Source organism: Schistocerca piceifrons, chromosome 5 (genome assembly GCF_021461385.2).
Source record: "Schistocerca piceifrons isolate TAMUIC-IGC-003096 chromosome 5, iqSchPice1.1, whole genome shotgun sequence".
Lineage (NCBI taxonomy): Eukaryota > Metazoa > Arthropoda > Insecta > Orthoptera > Acrididae > Schistocerca > Schistocerca piceifrons.
Window position 1 is genome coordinate 452,449,472 of NC_060142.1, and position 24,015 is coordinate 452,473,486.

A 24,015-nucleotide genomic window follows, 5' to 3' on the forward strand; every position below is an offset into this window, starting at 1 on the left:
TCGCTCCAGCCAAGGCTCAGCTGTTCTGAGTGCTGTCTGTATTCGTGAGTTGATGTTCGACGGTTTCCAGTCTTGCGCGAGGATGGCTGTGTCATCCGCGTAGACGGCTAACGTCGTGTTTCGTGTCGCTGGGTAGTCATTAATGTACAGGTTAAACAAGATGGGCCCCAGAATGCTTCCTTGGGGTACTCCAGCTTGGATACCGTGTTGTGTTGATTGTTTATCCTGCACGTTGGTGTTGAAACATCTGTTCGTGAGATATGAGTGTATGAGACGTACGAGTCCGTCTGGGAAACCAGCTTCGCTTAGTTTGCGTATGAGTCCGTTGTGCCAGAGACGATCGAAAGCCTTTTCGATGTCTAGGAACACGGCCCCTGTGGCTTTGTTCATGTTGTAGCCGTGTGTTATATGTTCGACTACGCGGAGGAGTTGTTGTGTTGTCGAGTGGTGATTCCTAAAGCCGAATTGCTCCGGTCTTAGGGTGTCGTTGGCGATGCAATGCCTAGTGATACGTTTTAGTATTACCTTCTCAACAATCTTGCTGAGCGAGCACAGCAGACTGATGGGACGGTAATTTTGTGGGAGGGAGTGGTCTTTCCCTGGCTTCCTGAACATCAGGACCTTGGCCGCCTTCCAAAAGTCAGGGAATGTTGTAATTGTCTATGGCTACTACAATGGGCATCACAGTGCATTAGTGCCGTTCGTCTTTAGCGTTGTTACCAGGCCTGGTAGAGTGTACTAGGAGTATGAATACGGTCAGATGAGGACTAAAGGACACGGAGATGCCACATACCAGTGTCAGATAGCGTTATCAGTACCTTGTCGTGTCGGAAATGGGCCTCATTGTGGGTCTCCATTTGGCCGGCTGGGCGAATCGTGCAGTATCCAGATACGTGGGGGATTCGGATATGACAGTAGCCTGAAGATGGATGGCATAGGATCGTGAGGACAGGCTTACTCGTCGTCAAAGTTCCAATCGACCACTACTGTTAAAAAAAGGGAAGACCGCCGTATCGTGGAGCAAGCAAATTGTGCCCCTTCACAGCTGCGCCTGTCAGCCTAGGACCAGTAATGGACTCTCTGCAACTAGGAGCAACTGACCAGGGAATTACCCGTTCACGTTTGGTCTGCTGTTAACACAACGCAAACGGCTGCGTTTCGAGTGATGCTGTGACCAGGAAACATGTACTGCTCACACCTGGAGTCGCACTTTGTTCAGCACAGAGCTGCGGTTCTGCTCTGCCCTGGATGTCCGTCATCTGTGAGTATGGAGGTCCCAGTCTTCCATTGTTTGGGAGAGGCACGGCGGTGTTACTCCACGAGTCATGCCATTGGATGACGTCACGAATGGCAGTGACTGAGGGAGCTCTGGAGGTAGAACTCATGTCTTACCTCCAATGCGACAGTATTGCGATGCCGTGTTTCAGCACGACAACTTTCGTCCACACATAGCACGTGCCTCTGTGAAGTATTTGTGATACTGAAGTACTCTCACGGCCAATGCAAAATCCTCAAATCTGCCCCAATGGACCAAGTGCGGGACGATGTCGGCCCTGATCTCTGTCTCAGTGCCAGTAGCCAGCATATTAAGGACTGGTTAGACGAGTTGTAGGCCTCCTTGCCTCAGCTGAGGCTACAACGACTTTACGACATCCTTCCCTACAGAATTGGTGCAATCAGCCAGGTAACAGAGGGCACAATGTAATACTAATAAGTGGGCTTATATCATTTCGTTGTTCATAAATTTGACTCGATCTTGTACTCATTGAAGTGGGATTACCTACTCTCTCAGTCGGTGAAGTTTCATTTCGTTTCCTATTCCCCTTATGGGTGCTTCACATTTTTGTGAGGCAGTGTAAATGATAGTATGTATATGACAGTAGTATGTATATGACAGTTACCAGCGACGCTTACTACTAGCCGAAATCGCCTAATAGTAACGAATAGATCATTCTGATGAAATAAAACAACCCCGCTGAACTACAACCAGGAAGAACTTCATAAGAACGTCGCCCTTCTTCTCAAGATCCCTGTTTCCCGTTTCCTGGGAAATTTTATCACGCTTTCGGTTTGACTGTGCTGCTTTATTGCGATACTCAGACTTGTGTCTGAACCACTTGTATGTGTGCTGTCACATACAATATAACTGAGAAGGTCTCCAAACAATGGTGATTTACTCGAGAATCTGTCGTATTACATTCGGTTTTCCTTTGCAAATGTTCTACACTGTCCAGAATCCATCCGAAAAACATATGTCTTCCATTCCTCTATCTGACTAAAGATTTCACGTGTTTACTCCATTTTGTAATGGTTTGAGGTTTTATCCCAAAGTCCACCCGCCAGTCACTGTGGCTCAGTTCCCAGCTGAACTCGTCACTGAACACAATTTTACTCCAGTCAGTGATATTCCAATTGGACTACCGACTTCTCTTTGGAATGGCAGTAGCACAAACGTCGCATACCACAATGGACATCTAGTGTGAGCTGTGATGACTCCGTACTAGGCTGGAAACGCTTTAATGTAGCAGAAATGGTGAATTTCTGTCTTTTCAACATGCAGATTAAGAGAGACACATCCCTTTCACGATTATAATGATTCAATCCAGCAGGAAATGAAATATAAAGGAAGTTTAATTCGTGTGAATATTGACGATAACTAGATACACGGTTGAAATTGTTATTTGCCGTAAGAAGCCACCCACAATTGACCGTCTGAAGCAATAATCAGCGTTCACTGAAACAACATTTGCGATATTATATGAATAAAAGCTTTTTGGGATGGAAAAATTTTGTGCTCCATCGTTATTTGATTTTATTTTAAATAATGTAAATTTCAGATTGTAACTAGAGTACCGCTTTTTTCGGATGGAAAAAAATTAATGATTCACCGAAATTTGTTCTTATTGAATTATTATTATTATTTTAGATTATTCCCATTTAAAGAGAGCGTTTGAACTTGAATTCCTTTATGATGATTGTTTATGTTTTTCTGAGCCCAAATTTTCTTCATGTGTTCATGTGTCGCTTCTTTCGCTCCGCTTTCCATTTGCATCCTGGTCTCTTCTGTGTTGCGGTGTCAAATTTATGTTTTTTGATGATGTTCCTGAATTCAGTTCTATTTTCTGCATCGTTTACTGTTATGTGTGATTGTCTGAGGTCCTCTTCAACTTCTTTTATCCATTTTGTTTTTCCCCTGCCCGAGTTGATGACTTTAAGAATTCGCTTTGAAATTCTGTTTTTATTCAACCTGTGGATATGTCCGTAGAACTGCATTCTTCTTTTCCTTATTGTGATCATGTCTGTGTGTTTATATAATTCTGATGTTAGTCTCTTCTTGTATCGGGCCAAAAATTTTCCTGAGAATTTTCCTTTCTTGTTTCTCTATTTGTTTGTTTTAGTTTGCCCACCTATTTGTGTTGTTTCGGATGCATACAGTGCCTCTGGAAGTACGACAGTGTTGTAGTGCCTCAATTTTGCGTTAATGGGTATGGACTTTTTGTTATAATAGTTCCGCGTGACTTTTTATGCTTTCAGTAGTTTTTTTATTCTTTCCTCATTGGCCTTCAGGTTGATCCCTGATGGCTGGATGATTTCTCCCAGGTACTTAAAATGTGGTACTTGTACGATTTTCCCAAGGATTGCCACAATAGGCAATTTGTCTTGTGGCACTCTTTCTATGTACTGGGCTTTCTCATACGAAATTTGCAGGCCAGTTCCTTGTGCAATTTCGTGTAACTTCTCTATGGCGTTAGGGGCTTCTTTTCGATCATTTGTGAGGATTGCAAGGTCATCTGCAAAAGCTAAACACTTCACATTGAATCTATTATCTTTCTAATGCCAATTTGGATTCCTTTGACTTCTTTTTCCCATGTCCTGATAGTTTTTTCAAGAATGATATTAAAGAGTAATGGTGAAAGTCCGTCACCCTGTCGTATTCCAGTTTGGATTTCAAATGGTTCAGAGATATCCCCCATAAATTTGATCTTGGAAACTGTGTCAGTTAATGTTTGCCAAATGATTGCTCTTGTCTTTCTGTCAATGCTGAATTCTTCCAGCGTGTGGCAGAGCGCTACTAGGTCTATTGAGTTGTAGGCCTTTTTAAAATCTACAAAAGTGACCACTGTGTTTCTCATCTGGAGAATCATTTTCAGATTCCAGATCTGTGGCATGATCGTCCCTTGCAGAAACCTGCCTGGTATTCTCCTGTTTGTGAGTCAGCTTGTTCTTCTAATCTATTCATGAGAACTTTTGATAGGATTTTATATGTGACCGGCACGGGTGAGATACCCCTGTAATTATTTGGTTCAGCTTTGTCCCCTTTTTTGTGGAGTCTATGGATGAGTGCGCATTTCAATTCAGAAGGGATCTGTTCTGTTTCCCAAATGTTTAATATGATTTTGTGGATTTTTCCTATTCATCTTTCATCATTTAACTTCCATAGTTCTGCAATAATTCCATCTTCTCCTGGGGCTCTATTGTTTTTCAGTGTCTTGATAATTTCTACTATTTCGTTGATGGTTGGTGGTTTAGCCTCGGGATTTGGTGTAGACGTCTGCTCTGCATCTGTCATTATAGGTGAGACGTGTGGAGACATTCGTCTCTGCCCTGGGCTTCATCTGCGTCGCTGCATATGTGCACAGACACTCTGTAATATGTGGTTTGTATGCATATCAGTGACGATAAAAGCTTGAGAAGTCATATTATCTTTATTTTTACGTAAATATTTATGCCAGGTGATATTTAGTAACAAGATATATGTGAACAAACACATGTCAGATGACACTTGGGACGAATTTAAATGAGGACTTAGTACAGAGAATAATTTCATGAAAATTTCTTTGCAGTTTCTGAGAAAATTGACAAGAATTGATTACTCATTATCAAGAATTGATTACTCACCACATATGTACTTACGAAGTTTACAGTATATTCGTGATGTATGTATATATACATACGTGTGTGTGTGTGTGTGTGTGTGTGTGTGTGTGTGTGTGTGTGTGTGTGTGTGTGTGCGAGATAGATAGAAAGAGAGAGAAAGACAGATAATGAATGTTTTGCATCAGAGGAAACAAAGGATTGCTCACTATTTTCACATATAAGAGACATAGACAAAGATTACTTTGACTGAGAGAGGTGCTTAAATAGTATCTGACGTAAGAAATACACAGAGATTATATGCTTGTAAGGAGAACGGAATTTGACGTACATAGATGACATTTTATGTGTATAATGTATGAAATAATGAGACTTTCAAGCTCAACGTCTTTGAGTTCCAAGTAAATAATCGTTGTTTGACTTTCAGATGGAGGTTACGTAATCTCCTACTGAATATAGGACTCTGATTTGCTGTGAAAGGAGGAGAGTGATTACACGATTTGTTTCTGTCATCTTGGACTTCTGATACTGCGCTATGATTGGTTGGAGATGTGGGGAAAAGAGGGAGAATGGCGGGAGGTTTTTAAATTTTCTACTTCCGCAGTTGGGCTGTTTTTGAATTTTTCAACACTGGGATTAGCTGGAGATAGGGAAGGGTTATTGAAATACGATGCAACTGATAAGGGTGACGACGTACCCAAGAGAATGACCTATCTCAGATGACGTCACAAATGTGAACGAAGTACATAGAGTCGCTATAGACATATTACTGATATTATATGACATGGCGTGGCTCAATCCTCCTGTTTTGAAATCTGCGAAGGAAACACAACGATGTGATCGTCCTGGTCGACTGAGAAAATTCGTGGGCATCGGCCATGACTGTCGGAACACAAGCCCGGTTTCGAATTCCGCAGACAATTAACAGACCACTCGAGAGCCACTTGTTGACGACGCAGCGTCCTCTCCGAACGACTCAGGGGATCGATCGGTCCTCCTTTAATCGAGTTTCTTCCAACCTTGATCCGCGGGGCTAATCCCCCGCGACCGTCCCCTGTCTGGCCCTGGGCGTGGGCCATCCTCGAGATGTCGCGAATGCTAGTCGTTAATACTTTTGAAACTGATATGAAACCAAGAGTTTAATCAAAGAAATTATGATTAGCATGCAATCACCAGTGAATTTCATAGAGAGGCTGTCACCACCGACTGCAGTATTATTGGAAAAGGTGTATGGCAACAGAATATGATATCGCCATTGTTGTTGAATACCGTTCTTGAAAGAGCGTATAGGAAATAGAGAAAGAAAAAAAAGGCTGAAGTGAAAATCAGAATAAAATTACGAAGATATGAAACAAAAATACATTTCATTTTCTTGTGGTATGGTAATAGTGGGAGATGACGTGGAAACAGCCAAATTACAGATTAGTATGTTTTAACAGCTCTTTAAAAAACAGGAATACGTACGTCTTATGTGAAAGCAATAATATTGATGGAAGAGGAATGAGACCCAACACAAATATTACAGGCCAAGAACGAAACAGCTGAGTGACGCAGAGATTTAAGAATCTATAGGGTAACTGTCAAAGTGGTTATTGCATTAAAAGAAAATGAGAAAGAAATGGCAGCAGGATACCAATAATGCCAACATATACCGGGTGATCAAAAAGTCAGTATAAATTTGAAAATTGAATAAATCACGGAATAATGCTGATAGAGAGGTACAAATTGACACACATGCTTGGAATGACATGGGGTTTTATTAGAACCCAAAAAATACAAACGTTCAAAACATGTCCGACAGATGGCGCTTCATCATAACAGAATAGCAATTATTAGCATAACAAAGTAAGACAAAGCAAAGACGATGTTCTTTACAGGAAATGCTCAATATGTCCACCATGATTCCTGAACAATAGCTGTAGTCGAGGAATAATGTTGTGAACAGCACTGTAAAGCATGTTCGGAGTTATGGTGAGGCATTGGCGTCGGATGTTGTCTTTCAGCATCCCTAGAGATGTCCGTCGATCACGATACACTTGCGATTTCAGGTAACCCCAAAGCCAATAATAGCACGGACTGAGGTCTGGGGACCTGGGAGGCCAAGCATGATCAATGTGGCGGCTGAGCACACGATCATCACCAAACGACGCGCGCGAGAGATCTTTCACGCGTCTAGCAATATGGGGTGGAGCGGCATCCTAATAAAACCGCATGTCATTCCAAGCATGTGTGTCAATTTTTACCTCTCTATCTACATTATTGCGTGGTTTATTGTTTTCAAATTTATACTGACTTTTTGATCGCCCGGTATATAATAAAGAATCCATCTCAGTCAGTGCAAAATTCATTCGCTGCAATTACTGATAAAATGGGAAACACAGCTTCCAAATGAAGGTATGGAACTGTATGAAAAACACCTGACAGAGAACTTGGAAATAAAGAACGTAAACTATTTAAGGAAGATCCAGTTATCCACGAAAAATGGATATAAACACAAATTAAGACCGAGTAAGAAACTATATGAGAACTATGAAAAACCCTATACGTCCGAGAAGGAAGTCGACCGAGCCTCTGTGGACACGACAAAAGAAAAACACCGGAGTGAACGGTTTAAAGAATGTAGGAAGACATGGATGGCACGGTGACCTGCATTAACTGTCTAAAAGAAGTAAACATTGCTTACTAATGGAATACCACAACAAAAGTGCGGTATTAGAAAAACAGAGCGTGTGAGAAGAGGACGGTGATTTCTGCATGTCAATAAAAGGAAGCCCAGTAGAAAAATAAAGTACTGAGGAGAACGCAAAAATAAATACAAGAAGAAACGCTTATAGTAGCCACAGTTTACTTGTACGCAATAAATAGCAACAAAACTAGCCGAAAAATATAATTTTGTGAATGTTGATTTTCCTGGCGTGTGCTGCTGATGAAAGCTTCATAGGTTTCCCACCAGCGAGGTGGCACAGTTTCTGTTAACTCACTGGACGCAATTCGGGAAGACGATTGCCCCAATCTTCAAGCGGTCATCCTGATTTTTGTGACTTGCCTAAGACACTCCGGGCAAATGTTGGGATGGCTCCTTTGAAAGCGCACGCCCAATTCGCTTCCCCAACATTGAACTAATCCAGTCTTGTGCTCCGTTTTCAGTGATTGCAATGTCGATGGGACGTTAAACCATAATATTCCCTTTTCCGTTCGGGTTTCCAGCAGAGTGGCTGCTTTAAAATTAGGCCACTTTTCGATGAGTTTCACTCTCACCGCTTTCTGGCAATATATCGAGATTAAGCAGGCATCCCATGTATATATATCTGATCGGCTGCCATCACTCATCACCACTTCCCTCCGGTTCGGAAGTCGGCGACCTGTAGTAGGAGAGGATGGAGTGGAACGCCGTTCAGGTCTTGGTTCCTTCAGTCTTATCCAGACTCGCGAAACATCCACTGATGGCAGAATTCTTCACGTGTAACTCCTAGTGCAGTGTTCAGTTCGAAATTATCTGGTAGCTCATGTCATTTACACCACACACTTTTTTGTTTTCAAGTTCTCCCACTGCCTTATTTACCTCTGAACCTAGGGTAAAATCTCCTTTTTCATCTTCATTGACTGATTCTACCTTCTCAGTCTTCAGAACGGAAGGTCTGTGATCCGCTTCATAGACGATTTCAATATATTCTTTCCACCTATTCTGAACAGTGTGTGGATCACTTAAAAGAGTTCCACCTTTCCCTTCTATCTCCATATTTGCTTTGTTCTTCCTTCTCTGAAACACTATATCCTTGGCTACTCTGTACACCTTTTCGTGCCGGCCGTTGTGGCCGAGCGGTTCTAGGCGCTTCAGTCCGGAACCGTGGTGCTGCTACGGTCGCAGGTTCGAATCCTGCCTCGGGCATGGATGTGTGTAATGGCCTTAGGTTAGTTAGGTTTAAGTAGTTTCTAAGTCTAGGGGACTGATGACCTCAGATGTAAAGTCCCATAGTGCTTAGAGCCATTTGAACCATTTTTTGAACATCTTTACGTACTTGCTCTCCTTCTCCAGTGTCTCAATTTCTGAATAAATTTCTCTCGCCCATTTTTCCCTGGCCTGATCAGTTACTCTTCTCAGCTCATTGTTCAGTCTTCTGTGTTGCCTTTTTCCTTCATCAGCTTGTGCGTTTCTCCATTTTCTCCTTTATTCCATCTTCAAGATCATGTCATCGATGACCCATGGTTTGCTTCTCCACCTGCACTTCACCAGATCAATAACATCTTTACTGGTTGCTTTGAGGGTGTCTCTGAACTTGTTCCACTGTTCATTAATTCCATCTGTCTTTTCTCTAATTTTCCACTTGTCTCGGACTCTTCTTCAAGCTTTTTGTTTATAGTACAAGCCACATAATCCACGATTTTGAATCCCACAGTGGAGAAGCTTAGGAACATCTATATTTTTAATATGCTCTTAATGCCATGTAATGTACATTCTATGCGTTTATACTATTATAGCATAGTAACTGTATTGGCTTCCATTTAACTTTAAGAGGCAAGCAAATTAATACAGGTGATAAGATAAGCATCTCAAGATATGATACATTCACTTACGTTCCGTGTAAACCATATGTTACTGTTGTAAATATTTACGAAATACAGTTAAAATGCATTACCAGTATCGTATTTTCTGGTTTATATATGGTACATCCACTTAAATTTACTACAAGTAACAGCTACATTCTTAAACAATTTCGGAATAATGTTAAGACGGAACACAACAGGGATGAAAATGTCATGTCGGCACAAGAGGGAATTGCATAGTACTCAGAGCATATTAGCGAACCCAATTATATTGATTATTTTAAAACATTTAAAAGAAATCTGTCAGGAGTTATTTAAAAAGTAAAGAAACTACAAATATTTTGTTATTACGATCAAGCAGTATTAATTTATTCTTTCTATAAAATTAACAGTTCCTTAGAGCGACGTGTGGTTTTATACAGTTGTCGTAATTAAATCAAGAAAAGTAGCTTACTTTAAACTTACAATGTTATGTCGTGATATGTAAACATAACCTGCAGCAAGATTAAAATAAACACAAATCTTACATACATAGTTTCATTTACACCACTTTGTGAGCACGTCTATTTCTCAAAACAAGTAGAAAAAGCCTTTTTACTTACATCACAAAGTAGTTGCCCGATTTTGGTGTCCCATCATTGCGCCTTGAATTTACATGCCATCTTTTACGCCCATTTATATCTGAAAGAAACCTATAAAACTTACAGCGACCATGTTGTTGTTGTTGTTGTGGTCTGCAGTCCTGAGACTGGTTTGATGCAGCTCTCCATGCTAATCTATCCTGCGCAAGCTCCTTCATCTCCCAGTACCTACTGCAACCTACATCCTTCTGAATCTGCTTAGTGTACTCATCTCTTGATCTCCCTCTACGATTTTTACCCTCCACGCTGTCTTCCAATGCTAAATTTGTGATCCTTTGATGCCTCAGGACATGTCCTACCAACCGATCCCTTCTTCTAGCCAAGTTGTGCGCCGGCCGCGGTGGCCGTGCGGTTCTGGCGCTGCAGTCCGGAACCGCGGGACCGCTACGGTCGCAGGTTCGAATCCTGCCTCGGGCATGGGTGTGTGTGATGTCCTTAGTTTGGTTAGGTTTAAGTAGTTCTAAGTTCTAGGTCACTTATGACCTAAGATGTTGAGTCCCATAGTGCTCAGAGCCATTTGAACCATTTTGAACCAAGTTGTGCCACAAACTTCTCTTCTCCCCAATCCTATTCAATACCCCCTCATTAGTTACGTGATCTACCCACATAATCTTCAACGTTCTTCTGTAGCACCACATTTCGAAAACTTCTATTCTCTTCTTGTCCAAACTATTTATTGTCCATGTTTCACTTCCATACATGACTACACTCCATACAAATACTTTCGGAAACGACTTCCTGACACTTAAATCTATATTTGATGTTAACAAGTTTCTCTTCTTCTGAAACGCTTTCCATGCCATTGCCAGTCTACATTTTATATCCTCTCTACTTCGACCATCATCAGTTATTTTGCTCCCCAAATAGCAAAACTCCTCTACTACTTTAAGTGTCTCATTTCCTAATCTAATTCCCTCAGCATCACCCGACTTAATTCGACTACATTCCATTATCCTCGTTTTGCTTTTGTTGATGTTCATCTTATATCCTTCTTTCAAGACACTGTCCATTCCGTTCAACTGCTCTTCCTAGTCCTTTGCTGTCTCTGACAGAATTACGATGTCATCAGCGAACCGCAAAGTTTTTACTTCTTCTCCCTGGATTTTAATACCTACTCCGACTTTTTCTTGTGTTTCCTTCACTGCTTGCTCAATATACAGATTGAATAACATCGGGGAGAGGCTACAACCCCGTCTCACTCCCTTCCCAACCACTGCTTCCCTTCCATGTCCCTCGACTCTTATAAGAGCCATCTGGTTTCTGTACAAATTGTAAATAGCCTTACGCTCCCTGTATTTTACCCCTGCCACCTTTAGAATTTGAAAGAGAGTATTGCAGTCAACATTGTCAAAAGCTTTCTCTAAGTCTATAAATGCTAGAAACGCAGGTTTGCCTTTCCTTAATCTTTCTTCTAAGATAAGTCGTAAGGTCAGTATTGCCTCACGTGTTCCAACATTTCTACGGAATCCAAAGTGATCTTCCCCGAGGTTGGCTTCTACCAGTTTTTCCATTCGTCTGTAAATAATTCGCGGCGGTATTTTGCAGCTGTGACTTATTAAACTGATAGTTCGGTAATTTTCACACCTGTCAACACCTGCTTTCTTTGGGATTGGAATTATTATATTCTTCTTGAAGTCTGAGGGTATTTCGCCTGTCTCGTACATCTTGCTCACCAGATGATAGAGTTTTGTCAGGACTGGCTCTCCCAAGGCCGTCAATGGTTCTAATGGAATGTTGTCTACTCCGGAGGCCTTGTTTCGACTCAGGTCTTTCAATGCTCTGTCAAACTCTTCACGCAGTATCGTATCTCTCATTTCATCTTTATCTACATCCTCTTCCATTTCCATAATATTGTCCTCAAGTATATCGCCCTTGTATAGACCCTCTATATACTCCTTCCACCTTTCTGCTTTCCCCTCTTTGCTTAGAACTGGGTTTCCATATGAGCTCTTGATATTCATACAAGAGGCTCTCTTTTCTCCAAAGGTCTCTTTAATTTTCCTGTAGGTTGTATCTATCTTACCCCTAGTGAGATAAGCCTCTACATCCTTACATTTGTCCTCTAGCCATGCTTGCCTAGCCATTTTGTACTTCCTGTCGATCTCATTTTTGAGACGTTTGTATTCCTTTTCACCTGCTTCATTTACTGCATTTTTTTATTTTCTCCTTTCATCAATTAAATTCAATATTTCTTCTGTTACCTAAGGATTTCTACTAGCCCTCGTCTTTTTACCTACTTGATCCTCTGCTGCCTTCACTACTTCATCCCTCAGAGCTACCCATTCGTCTTCTGCTGTATTTATTTCCCCCATTCCTGTCAATTGTTCTCTTATACTGTCCCTGAAACTCTGTACAACCTCTGGTTTAGTCAGTTTATCCAGGTCTCATCTCCTTAAATTCCCACCTTTTTGCAATTTCTTCAGTTTTAATCTACAGTTCATAACCAATAGATTGTGGTCAGAGTCCACATCTGCCCCTGGAAATGTCCTACAATTTAAAACCTGGTTCCTATATCTCTGTCTTACCATTATATAATCTGTCTGATACCTTTTAGGATCTCCAAGAATCTTCCATGTATACAACCTTCTTTTATGATTCTTGAACCAAGTGTTAGCTATGATTAAGTTATGCTCTGTGCAAAATTCTAACAGACGGCTTCCTCTTTCGTTTCTTAGCCCCAATCCATATTCACCTACTATGTTTCCTTTTTCCCTTTTCCTACTGTCGAATTCCAGTCACCCATGACTATTAAATTTTCGTCTCCCTTCACTACCTGAATAATTTCTTTTATCTCATCATACATTTCTTCAATTTCTTCGTCATTTGCAGAGCTAGTTGGCATATAATCTTGTACTACTGTAGTAGGCATGGGCTTCGTGTGTATCTTGGCCACTATAATACGTTCACTATGCTGTTTGTAGTAGCTTCCCGCACTCCTATTTTTTTATTCATTATTAAACCTACTCCTGCATTACCCCTATTTGATTTTGTATTTATAATCCTGTATTCACCTGACCAAAAGTCTTGTTCCTCCTGCCGCCGAACTTCACTAACTCCCACCATGTCTACTATTATTTGAGTAGTTTGGAGTTGCATACCCAACCATTTGACGCTGTGGAACGATAAAATTAAGCAGAATGGCCTGATTCACTTTTCTGCGCCACGAGAAGCATACAACACTGTTCTCGGATCAGGATTGAAAAAGGCGGATTGTTCAGCTCGGTATATCCAGTGCTTTATATTGCAGTTAATTAAAGGAACTTCTTTTGTCTTAGATTCTTTTGTGATCCGGTGCCCACACCCGCAGTGCGTTCTTCTTTAACAAAACTAGTAAAACTGTGCTATTTAAAAACTGATCTGGCACATATTGTCTGCAAATGAACATACCCAAAGAAATGGATTAAGCCGTTCTTTAGAGCTCAGATAACGAAAATTCTCTATAGCATGATTTTGTCTGCATCTAATGTTATTCCTGTGCAAGATATTATGTGTCCTAGAAATTTAATTTTATACCTCACAGATTTTTTTCATTCCAATAAATCTACGTTCTCTTCCCATTTATGGATGTCTATTAACAGACCATCATCATATAAAATAACCATGTAGTAGTTAAAGCACTAAGACTATATCCAGGTCAGTAATGAATGCACCTTAACTCATGTTTAACTCAGATGGTAATATGCAAACTTGGTAGCTCCTTCCTACACTAATAAAAGCAGCATATTTTCTGCATTCCTTGGACAGGCTTACCTTCCAGCATAACATATCAAATTGATTCTAATGAGGTACTTAACTCCATGAAAATTCTGCAAGTGTTTGTCTAAATTCTTGGGTGATGTTTTTATAGGAATAATGATGTCGTTGACGGCTCTTGCATCTAAAAATAGGTGAATGTTACCACAGAGCTTTGCTGCAACTAGCAGAAGACTACAATGTGGTGATATTAAGGGTTCCATTATTCTCCAGACAAGTATTTGCCTTACTTCATTAGTGACCACTTCCCTGTTGATCTATGGGATGGATTACTATTCCAACAGTATGTGTCATGGGAGAAAACTTCCATTTTATATTGGTACAGGTTAATTACATCAGGTTTGTTTCCAAATACATGCATATACTTCAGGAGTAATTCTTTAATTCTGCCTACTGCAGGGCATCAATAGTAGCAGACTCTGGTATCTTTTTTTTTACTTGATCTTGAATACGCTCAGTCTGATTGTTTTTTGAAAGTGTATTACTGGTGTACGTTGTCATTGTCTTAAGAAATTTTACTTTTAAGCCCCAGCAGTATTTCCCATTCTCTCCCTTTATTTTTACCAAGTTAATTGCTCTCTTTTAGCAGTCTACATCTCTACGTCTACATCTACATCCATACTCCGCAAGCCACCTGACGGTGTGTGGTGGAGGGTACCCTGAGTACCTCTATCGGTTCTCCCTTCTATTCCAGTCTCGTATTGTTCGTGGAAAGAAGGATTGTCGGTATGCTTCTGTGTGGGCTCTAATCTCTCTGATTTTATCCTCATGGTCTCTTCGCTAGATATACGTGGGAGGGAGCAATATACTGCTTGACTCTTCGGTGAAGGTGTGTTCTCGAAACTTTAACAAAAGCCCGTACCGAGCTACTGAGCGTCTCTCCTGCAGAGTCTTCCACTGGAGTTTATCTATCATCTCCGTAACGCTTTCGCGATTACTAAATGATCCTGTAACGAAGCGCGCTGCTCTCCGTTGGATCTTCTCTATCTCTTCTATCAACCCTATCTGGTACGGATCCCACACTGCTGAGCAGTATTCAAGCAGTGGGCGAACAAGCGTACTGTAACCTACTTCCTTTGTTTTCGAATTGCATTTACTTAGGATTCTTCCAATGAATCTCAGTCTGGCATCTGCTTTACCGACGATCAACTTTATATGATCATTCCATTTTAAATCACTCCTAATGCGGACTCCCAGTTAATTTATGGAATTAACTGCTTCCAGTTGCTGACCTGCTATTTTGTAGCTAAATGATAAGGGATCTATCTTTCTATGTATTCGCAGCACATTACACTTGTCTACATTGAGATTCAATTGCCATTCCCTGCACCATCGCTGCAGATCCTCCTGCTTTTCAGTACAATTTTCCATTGTTACAACCTCTCGATACACCACAGCATCATCTGCAAAAAGCCTCAGTGAACTTCCGATGTCATCCACAAGGTCATTTATGTATATTGTTGACAGCAACGGTCCTATGACACTCCCCTGCGACACAGCTGAAATCACTCTTACTTCGGAAGACTTCTCTCCATTGAGAATGACATGCTGCGTTCTGTTATCTAGGAACTCTTCAATCCAATCACACAACTGGTCTGATAGTGCATATGCTCTTACTTTGTTCATTAAACGACTGTGGGTAACTGTATCGAACGCCTTGCGGAACTCAAGAAACACGGCATCTACCTGTGAACCCGTGTCTATGGCCCTCTGAGTCTCGTGGACGAATAGTGCGAGCTGGGTTTCACACGACCGCCTTTTTCGAAACCCATGCTGATTCCTACAGAGTAGATTTCTAGTCTCCAGAAAAGTCATTATACTCTAACATAATACGTGTTCCAAAATTCTACAACTGATCGACGTTAGAGATATAGATCTACAGTTCTGCCTAGAAAGCATTTGCTTGAAGGGAAATCGATTACTACATACTTCTTCCTTACGAAATCATTGCCGAAAATTCATTCTATAATTTACTCACTCACTATTAGACACCTGAGTTTGCATTTTGACCTTTATCAGCGTAACACCGATGGCTGCAATGATATTACAATTTTTTACAGGAAACTAAGGATCTTTATGACCTCACAAATGTTATTAAATAAATTAAATGACATGACATTCACCATAGTCCAATATCTAAGCCAATGATGGTCAACGTCTTCCCTACTATAGCAAGTACTTTTGAACAATGAAAACAGCATTGTTAATGGCCAGCAAATTAATTCTTTCCTAATGTCTGTGACTTTGTTGTAACATCATAAATTTGTAGGCTTACACACTTTGGCCCCAGACCAGGCGATGACCAACATTTGATGGTATAATGCAGCCAGACTTACGTTGTCACATTCAGTGTTGTGGGGCAGGCCTCTTCCACTACTTCAGCTTCATTTATGTTTATGGTGGGATTATGCATCAACCTATCAGGTAAAAATGTTCAGTTTCATACTGGCGCTTCTTGCATGTCACTGTCGCTGTGCATGGCTGTTTGGTTATATATTATTTACCAATCTTCCAGGTCAAAACTGACTGCAATATTTCGCTTCTTATTCTATTTAAAGTTGATTCGTTATATCAATACTTTCTGAAGTTAACTACAACCCTTTATTCTGCTTTTACTGTTTCTTATATCTAAATTCCTCTGATTGTTGTTGTTGGTGTTGTTATGGTTCTGCCAGTGCCCATTAACACCAGAGTAGTAAGTAGTGATATCAGTTATCATTTCGTATCATTTTATTAAAGTTTGGTGGACTACAATCAACCTACTGTGGTTTATGCATTGGAGACATCCCGATTTGTGACAAGTAACTTCCTGATTGTCTCTAATCTTACCGTTATTTCGTGACTGTGAAAATGACAAAGAAGGCTGTGCTGCACCATTATTGTGATTGTTATTGAATTCTGAATCTCCATGGATAAAATCATGCGAGTCTAATAAAGACGTAAAGTATTCAAAATCCGTTTCTGGTACACGTCTACCTTTTCCTTTAGATCCGGTGGTAGTTTCGCTTTTAGTATTCTTAATTGTCCCTATGCGATATTGGTTCGTCCCAATACCAGGTTTTATTCAATTATTTTTCAAAGTACCTGCCGAATCTTCCTTGTCCATTATTGAAGGATTCCAGAATAAAAACCTTCTTATGGAGTGTTTCATGGACACAATATTACCAGTATTTCGATTAGATCATCCTTTCAGACTGCTTGTACTTTTAAGAACTTCTGCAGTCCCATTTGTCAAAGGGCAGCTTCTTCCCGATTGATATCTGTGGTGACGTGGATCTTTAGTTGATTCATCCATGGTCTCAGCAATATACCCTTACATGATCAGATGAAGATAATGGGGTGAATACTTTTTTATCTGGGGTAAGCTCTTGAAATTGTCTGTACTTTGAGAAGCATTTATTTCATAGAACAGAAGACAGATCCTACCTAATGTGGCGAGGGTTAGGTAAAATACTTGTGTGATTCATATCATTACTAACCTTATTATCTCTTCACTGTGGTAAATCCTTGCTTGATGCCATTTGAATGTGGTTCAACTCTGTGTTAATTACTTCTCCTGAAGCACGCCCCATCCCCAATTGTCTGCTGAGCAACATGTAACAGTTCGGAATCTATTTTTTCATTTATGTTAGTCTCCTTACTGGATATCCACTCAGAAAAATCTATAGAAAAATTCTATCTATATATATTAGATCGAAGGTTAATCTTTACCTATGGCTCTACTTTTAGATTTCATTTTCGAACAGACTTTGATTTCTGCTTGTGCATCAGACAACTGTTTTGTTGGATCAGGTAGGCCGTGATACGGATCTTTCAGGGTAGTGATTTCTATAGTTAATGCACTTTGTTGCAGTGGCATAGGTGACCTATGTTGCAGTGGCATGGGTGACCTATGTTATTGAGACATAAGTGTTGTGATCAAGACTGAACTTTAGTTAAAATATAATACCTTGTTGATCACTGTTTCCAAAAATGTTTACCAAAATTCTTCATACCCATCTTGTGGGATGCTGTGCAACAATACACAGTTCTCCAGAGATACATTAATGCAAAATTAATGGCTCTGAGCACTATGGGACTTAACTTCTAAGGTCATCAGTCCCCTAGAACTTAGAACTACTTAAACCTAACTAACCTAAGGACATCACACACATCCATGCCCGAGGCAGGATTCGAACCTGCGACCGTAGCGGTCGCGCGGTTCCAGACTGTAGCGCCTTTAACCGCTTGGCCACCACGGCCGGCATACATTAATGCATCAGGAATTCAATGCACAAGTGGGTTGATGGATATATCCTTGCTAATGAAGGGCATTTTGATATTTCAGTCAGAACAGTGTTTCATACTGTCGCCAGTGGGGTACGTTAAACATTTCATGTAAGTAAACGTTTCATATAATGCTGATAAATTCTGTTTCTGTGTGTTTCTCGTCTTTAATGTGATTATGAAGAGAAGTGTAAATGAGACCCTTGTTTATATAATGTAGCTCGTGGCTTTATGTGTGAAATACGTTTCCTGAAAGTATGGCCATATCTTTTTGTTACACTCTGTATTCGACGGAATGTCATTTGCATAAATGAGAAATAATAGAGGAGCTAATACTGAGCCTTGTAGAACAACATATTTGACTTTTTTACCAGTCAGCAGAGACTGGCCTTTTTATATTGACTGAATTACTAACGGCAACAAAGAGTCAACGAAGGAAAGATCGGAGGAAAGAGGGGAAAGGAAGAAGAAGACTTGGAATGCTGAATGATATTAACAATGGACGATATTAACGGAAGATTGCGAAAGAAGCACAGGCGAAAGTCGAGAGCGTATATACGATGCGTGTCATAAGAATATATTACAAAGAAGGAGGGAAGCCTGAAAAAGCTTAGAGTTACAATGAATTTGTCATGCTATGTTACGTCATGGCTGTCACTAGCTACTAATGACAACATACTGTGGTTTGTATCGTGGCAAGGCACGCCGCACGTCAGTATTCAAATGCAAGCGCGCGCGCACACACACACACACACACACACACACACACACACACACACACATTACGCCGGTGCTCTTAGTTCCTGTAAGCTGCCGACAAGCTGCTAATAACCGGTAGAGCCTGTTGCCTGCGGCGAGTAACTGGAAGCTGTTGGCGCCGGTGGCCGCTACCGTGCATGCCCTTTCCCAGGCCGACAGCTCGGGCGTGACTGAGTTGCACACTGCCGAACGAGTGTCGGGGCGTTGGATGGGGTAAAAAAAAAAATTAACAAAACGTGGCGCAGCCCGTCGGCGCCAGGCCACGTCGCCGCCCGCTGCAGACGCAGCACCGCTCATCCGTCACGCGGCCGGCGGTGCCGAGCCTGTCGGGGACGTAATGTACATGCAGACCCCTGCCGGATCATCGCTTTATTGAGCCGCGGAAGGGGCTGCCCGGCCGCCCAGCAACCCAGTAGCCCTCGGCGGGTCTGGCGGACGCACACCACGGCACAGCGCCGTACGGGCAGCGGATAAAATATGCACCCCTTTGGCTCTCACGCACGCGCGCCCGTTCGCAGCCCGCGGCTACAAATATTTTGTTAGAGCGACAAGCAACGGCGCACGACCTCCCCTTGCTCCCTGCAGAGTTTTGCGTCGGGGTGTATGTGTACGTATGCGTTATACATCGGGGAAAGAGTGAGAGCGGAGATTTTGTTTTTGATGGCGCCTGCCCTGAGGCTAGCGTGAGACGACGCGGTAAGAGGATTCGTGGCCGGAAAGAGAGGACGCAAATTTTGCAGGGGAAACTTTACCGTCGCTCATAAATATAAGCGTTATTAAGGTCGGCCGAGCACTCTCGGTGACTAGACGCATTACGACAGGCGCAGCGCCTTACAACCACCTTTGGGCTGAAATACGACGATAAGCCGAATCTGCGTTCGCATCTATATTTCACGAGTCACCTACGGTCTATAGCGAACGGTACCTTTCATACGACAAACATTTTACCCTTGTTTGTTGAATTCGTGAATGGCCCACGGAAATGGCTCTGAGCACTATGGGACTCAACTGCTGAGGTCATTAGTCCCCTAGAACTTAGAACTAGTTAAACCTAACTAACCTAAGGACATCACAAACATCCATGCCCGAGGCAGGATTCGAACCTGCGACCGTAGCGGTCTTGCGGTTCTAGACTGCAGCGCCTTTAACCGCACGGCCACTTCGGCCGGCGGCCCACGGAAAGAAAGACTGTCTGTAAACTCCCGCTTATGGCCTAAAGTCTCTGACTCTTCTGTAATAGTCTTGTTGCGAACTTACACTCTTCGAATTTCAGCTGTAACCGTCTACATGAAGCGCAACGCTCCTCTTTTAGCGACAGTCACTGGAGTTTGTTGAGCCTCTCTGTTTCTCTTCCACCGTTACTAAAAGAACAAGTGAAGAAACGTGCAGCTCATATTGAAACTTCTCTACCTCTTCTGTTAATTGTACTTGTTAAGGGTGGAATAAGTGTTTCGTAAGTGTCGCGAACGACTTCGTACACAATGGTAAGGAGAGGTGTGCTACAGAATGGTGTTGTTGTAATGCTGGACAGGAGCAGAAATGAGTGGCGAACAACTTAAAACAGTAAACATAAGATTTACTTAACTTGTATATATCTAAGTGAACGAAGACTCATTACAAAGAAATAGAGTCCACCTTTCAATGTCAACAAGGGTTATGCTCCTTGCACCACAACATGAACGATGGTGTTGTAAGGAAGAGGCTCCAAGTGCAAGTGGGCGACAGGCTGCCACCGGCAGCAGAGGGCGCTAATAGTCCACAGCCACTGGAGGCGTGCTCCATTGGCTCTACTGGACCCCCCATGACCACAATCGGCGTGAGCTGGAAACTACTTTCGTCAATAAACTACGTTTCCTGATGATTTTTCCAGTGAATCTGACCCTGGCACCTGCTTACCCTTCAGTCTGTTTTATGTGGTCGTTCTACCACAGGTCCATTTACCGTTCTTATTGTTTCAAGTGGTTCAAATGGCTCTGAGCACTATGGGGCTTAACATCTGAGGTCGTCCGTCTCCTAGAACTTAGAACTACTTAAACCTAACCACCCTATGCAAATCACACACATCCATGCCTGAGGCAGTATGCGAACCTGCGACCATAGCAGTCACGCGTTTCCGGACTGAAGCGCCTAGAACCGCTCGTTCACCGCGGCCGGCTCTCATTGTTTCCACCAATAGCATAATCAAACATTAATGCAGCTGATTCTTCAGTTTCTTCTGGCGTATTTCTTGCTCGAACAGTCCACGGGTGTACTGCCATTCCATAGTGTCCAATGGACACAATATTTCGGCGATCAGACACGTCGTCATCGTCAGGTGCGCTGACGAACTGAGCTCCTGAGAGCGGTCGGCCGTATTTAATACGTAATATCGCCGAAATATTGTGCCTGTTGGACACTATGGACCGGCAGTACACCCGCGGATTCTCTGAGCGATTAATGGAGCTGTTAGCCTACATACAAGCATAGACTTAAGTTCTGGAACAACTGTCAGTCCCTGCGCCAAACATGTGTCCTCTGCAGATCTTTCTACGTGTCAGTACAGTCTGTTAGACGTTAACTGCCTCGGGCTTGATGTAACACATTTGTTCGTATTAACCCCTGACATCCTGGTACACATGATAAGGGGACCCCTTTGAACTCGGCGGTCAGGAAATTGCAAGGCGAAAGGAGACTCTATCAAGGTATTGAATTGCAATAAATTAGTAGTTAATAATGCTACAACAACTAAGTTATTTTGGATAGTAACGTAGCTACATTACTCTGATTCCACAAATTATTAAATGAAAAACTGTGATACAGAAACGTTAGTTTATTTATAAAATGATACAATATTCGGGTTGTCACAAGACTCAACATGCTTAAATCTAAATCTGCCTCAAACGTTTTAGCACAATTTAATAATAAAATAAAGAATTATAAATCAATATTTAATCACAATTAGTGAAGGAAAAACCTGGGTTGAATGGAGCAAGTAAACTACTGCAGCTACCTTTCTTCCAACACCACGACACATGTTCTCTCAAATTTAACTGCTTAAATGAATGATCACTTGGCTCTAATAGTAAAAAAAAAGAAAGTCAAAAGATCTATTTGTCTAAGGTCTTTTCTTTGCTCAAAACATATCACCGTTACTTTAGCCGCATGTTACCTTTTATCTCTCTTCCCTTCAGTGTGAACTCAGTGTTTCACATTGGGCAGCATGCTTGCCGTGGGAGGACATATTTGGTGGTTGCGGCAGCTGATGGCGCAATGCAACTGCAGGTCTCGCCCTCATCTCATCCGGCAGTAGCGGATGCAAATGGATTGCTATCGCAGTCTGCCTCCACAGTACATCGATGCCACTGTACGAAGCCAGCAATATCACTCAGTGCAAAACAGCAAACCTTCGTCTCTAACTGCCGCAAGCTACAGCCTACTGATGACATTCTAACGTCAACAAAATGAACAGTTGGTCTTTGGAAGCCAGTTTGCACACCTGTGTTTTCCCTCAGTCCAAATGCAGAGTCTCTTTACTTAAAAACCGTGACAGTCCGCCTTGCCTCAGAGCAATGCACATACGCCTCGCCTATGACCATATGCTAGGGAGACGCAAGATGCAGCTACCAATCAAAATAATTTAGAATCATGCGTAAACCCAACCAGCATGTCCAGCATAGAGGAGCGACGAGCCTCATCTGGAGCAGAATGAGCACCCAAAAACATTGCTCCAACTCCACATGCCGACGATAAATTCCTTTCCCACAACTATTTGTCCGAGTACCAAGCGTGTAACCTTGAAAGACTTTCTGATTTTTGATATCGCGGGCCTGGAGAAGATGCTATCAGGTCCGAAAGTCCTGCCGTCCGCCTTCCTTAGCCTCATGCCTTATTCGCATACAGCGATATCCTGCGTTCACCAGCCCCTCTCTCCTTAACTGAGGGCTCAGTTTTATTATGTGGTGCCCCTCTCTGCACTGTCCATTCCCTGCTTCTGAAGGGAAATCGGCTCTGCCGACTCAGCCGTACTTTGGCAGACACACACACCCTCCACTCCCCTCTCCTCCCTGACTGCAAGTACTGTCGGCTGTTCCAGCTTCCATGAAGCTGGCCTCTCAGTGCCTAACTGCCTGTATGACACACGACATTCTCCCAGCGAGCGTCCAGAGAGCAGTTATAAATTCCTCTCACCACTAGTGAGTGAAACGAACTTTTGCCAAGAACCTGCAGCACAAAATGTCACATGCACGCTTGTCATTCCAATTGCAAGAGGAACTACGAAATGAATTTAAGTAAGGAAATCATTACATCCAAACCTACTGTTCACTCATTGAGTGATAAAAAAATTTGCAACTAAAGAAAGCCGGCCGGAGTGGCCGAGTGGTTCTAGGCGCTACAGTCTGGAACCGCGCGATCGCTACGGTCGCAAGTTCGAATCCTGCCTCGGGCATGGATGTGTGTGATGTCCTTAGGTTAGTGAGGTTTAAGTAGTTCTAAGTTCTAGAAGACTGATGACCTCAGATGTTAAGTCCCATAGTGCTCGGAGCCATTTGAACCATTTTGAACTAAAGAAAAAAATGAAGTTGCATAACTGGAATTTATATAAATCTTGAATTAAAATGAGGTGAGGTGGCCCAGACACGCCGACACAAGTCTTCTGGCGTTGAAACCTTCCTATGGACAACAGTAACGTCTGCAAAGAAGCCTCTCAAAGTTTTCATTGTTATCCACTAAATCAAGCGTATCATTTATAACGGCACTACATGACTCCTGTTCGGGTACTCCACAAATTTGCTTTACTTCTGTCGAATCAGTGCCCTTAGGAATAATGCTTTTAGCCTTGTTATTCGCCCTGAATCCAATCAAAACTCTGGTCCTACCCTCGGTAAGCTCGTATTTTCCTCCGTAAGGAGAGTACGGAACTGTATCGAATTTTTGTATGTCCGTCCTTCTGACTGAAGGTTTGAGGGACTTCGGCAGTTCACTTATGTAATAAAGTGGAACACTTGCAATCGTCCTTTCGATGTTTTTTATTTTATATTTATCAGTTTCGGTGATTTACTACACCATCCTCAGACCTTAACTGACGTTGAGGTAGTGAATTCCAGTCGTGGACACGATCGCGTCAGTAGCTAACCACTTACGGACTTATTTCCGTAGACTGTGACAGTTATGTCGTGTCTGCAACCACCTACTACCA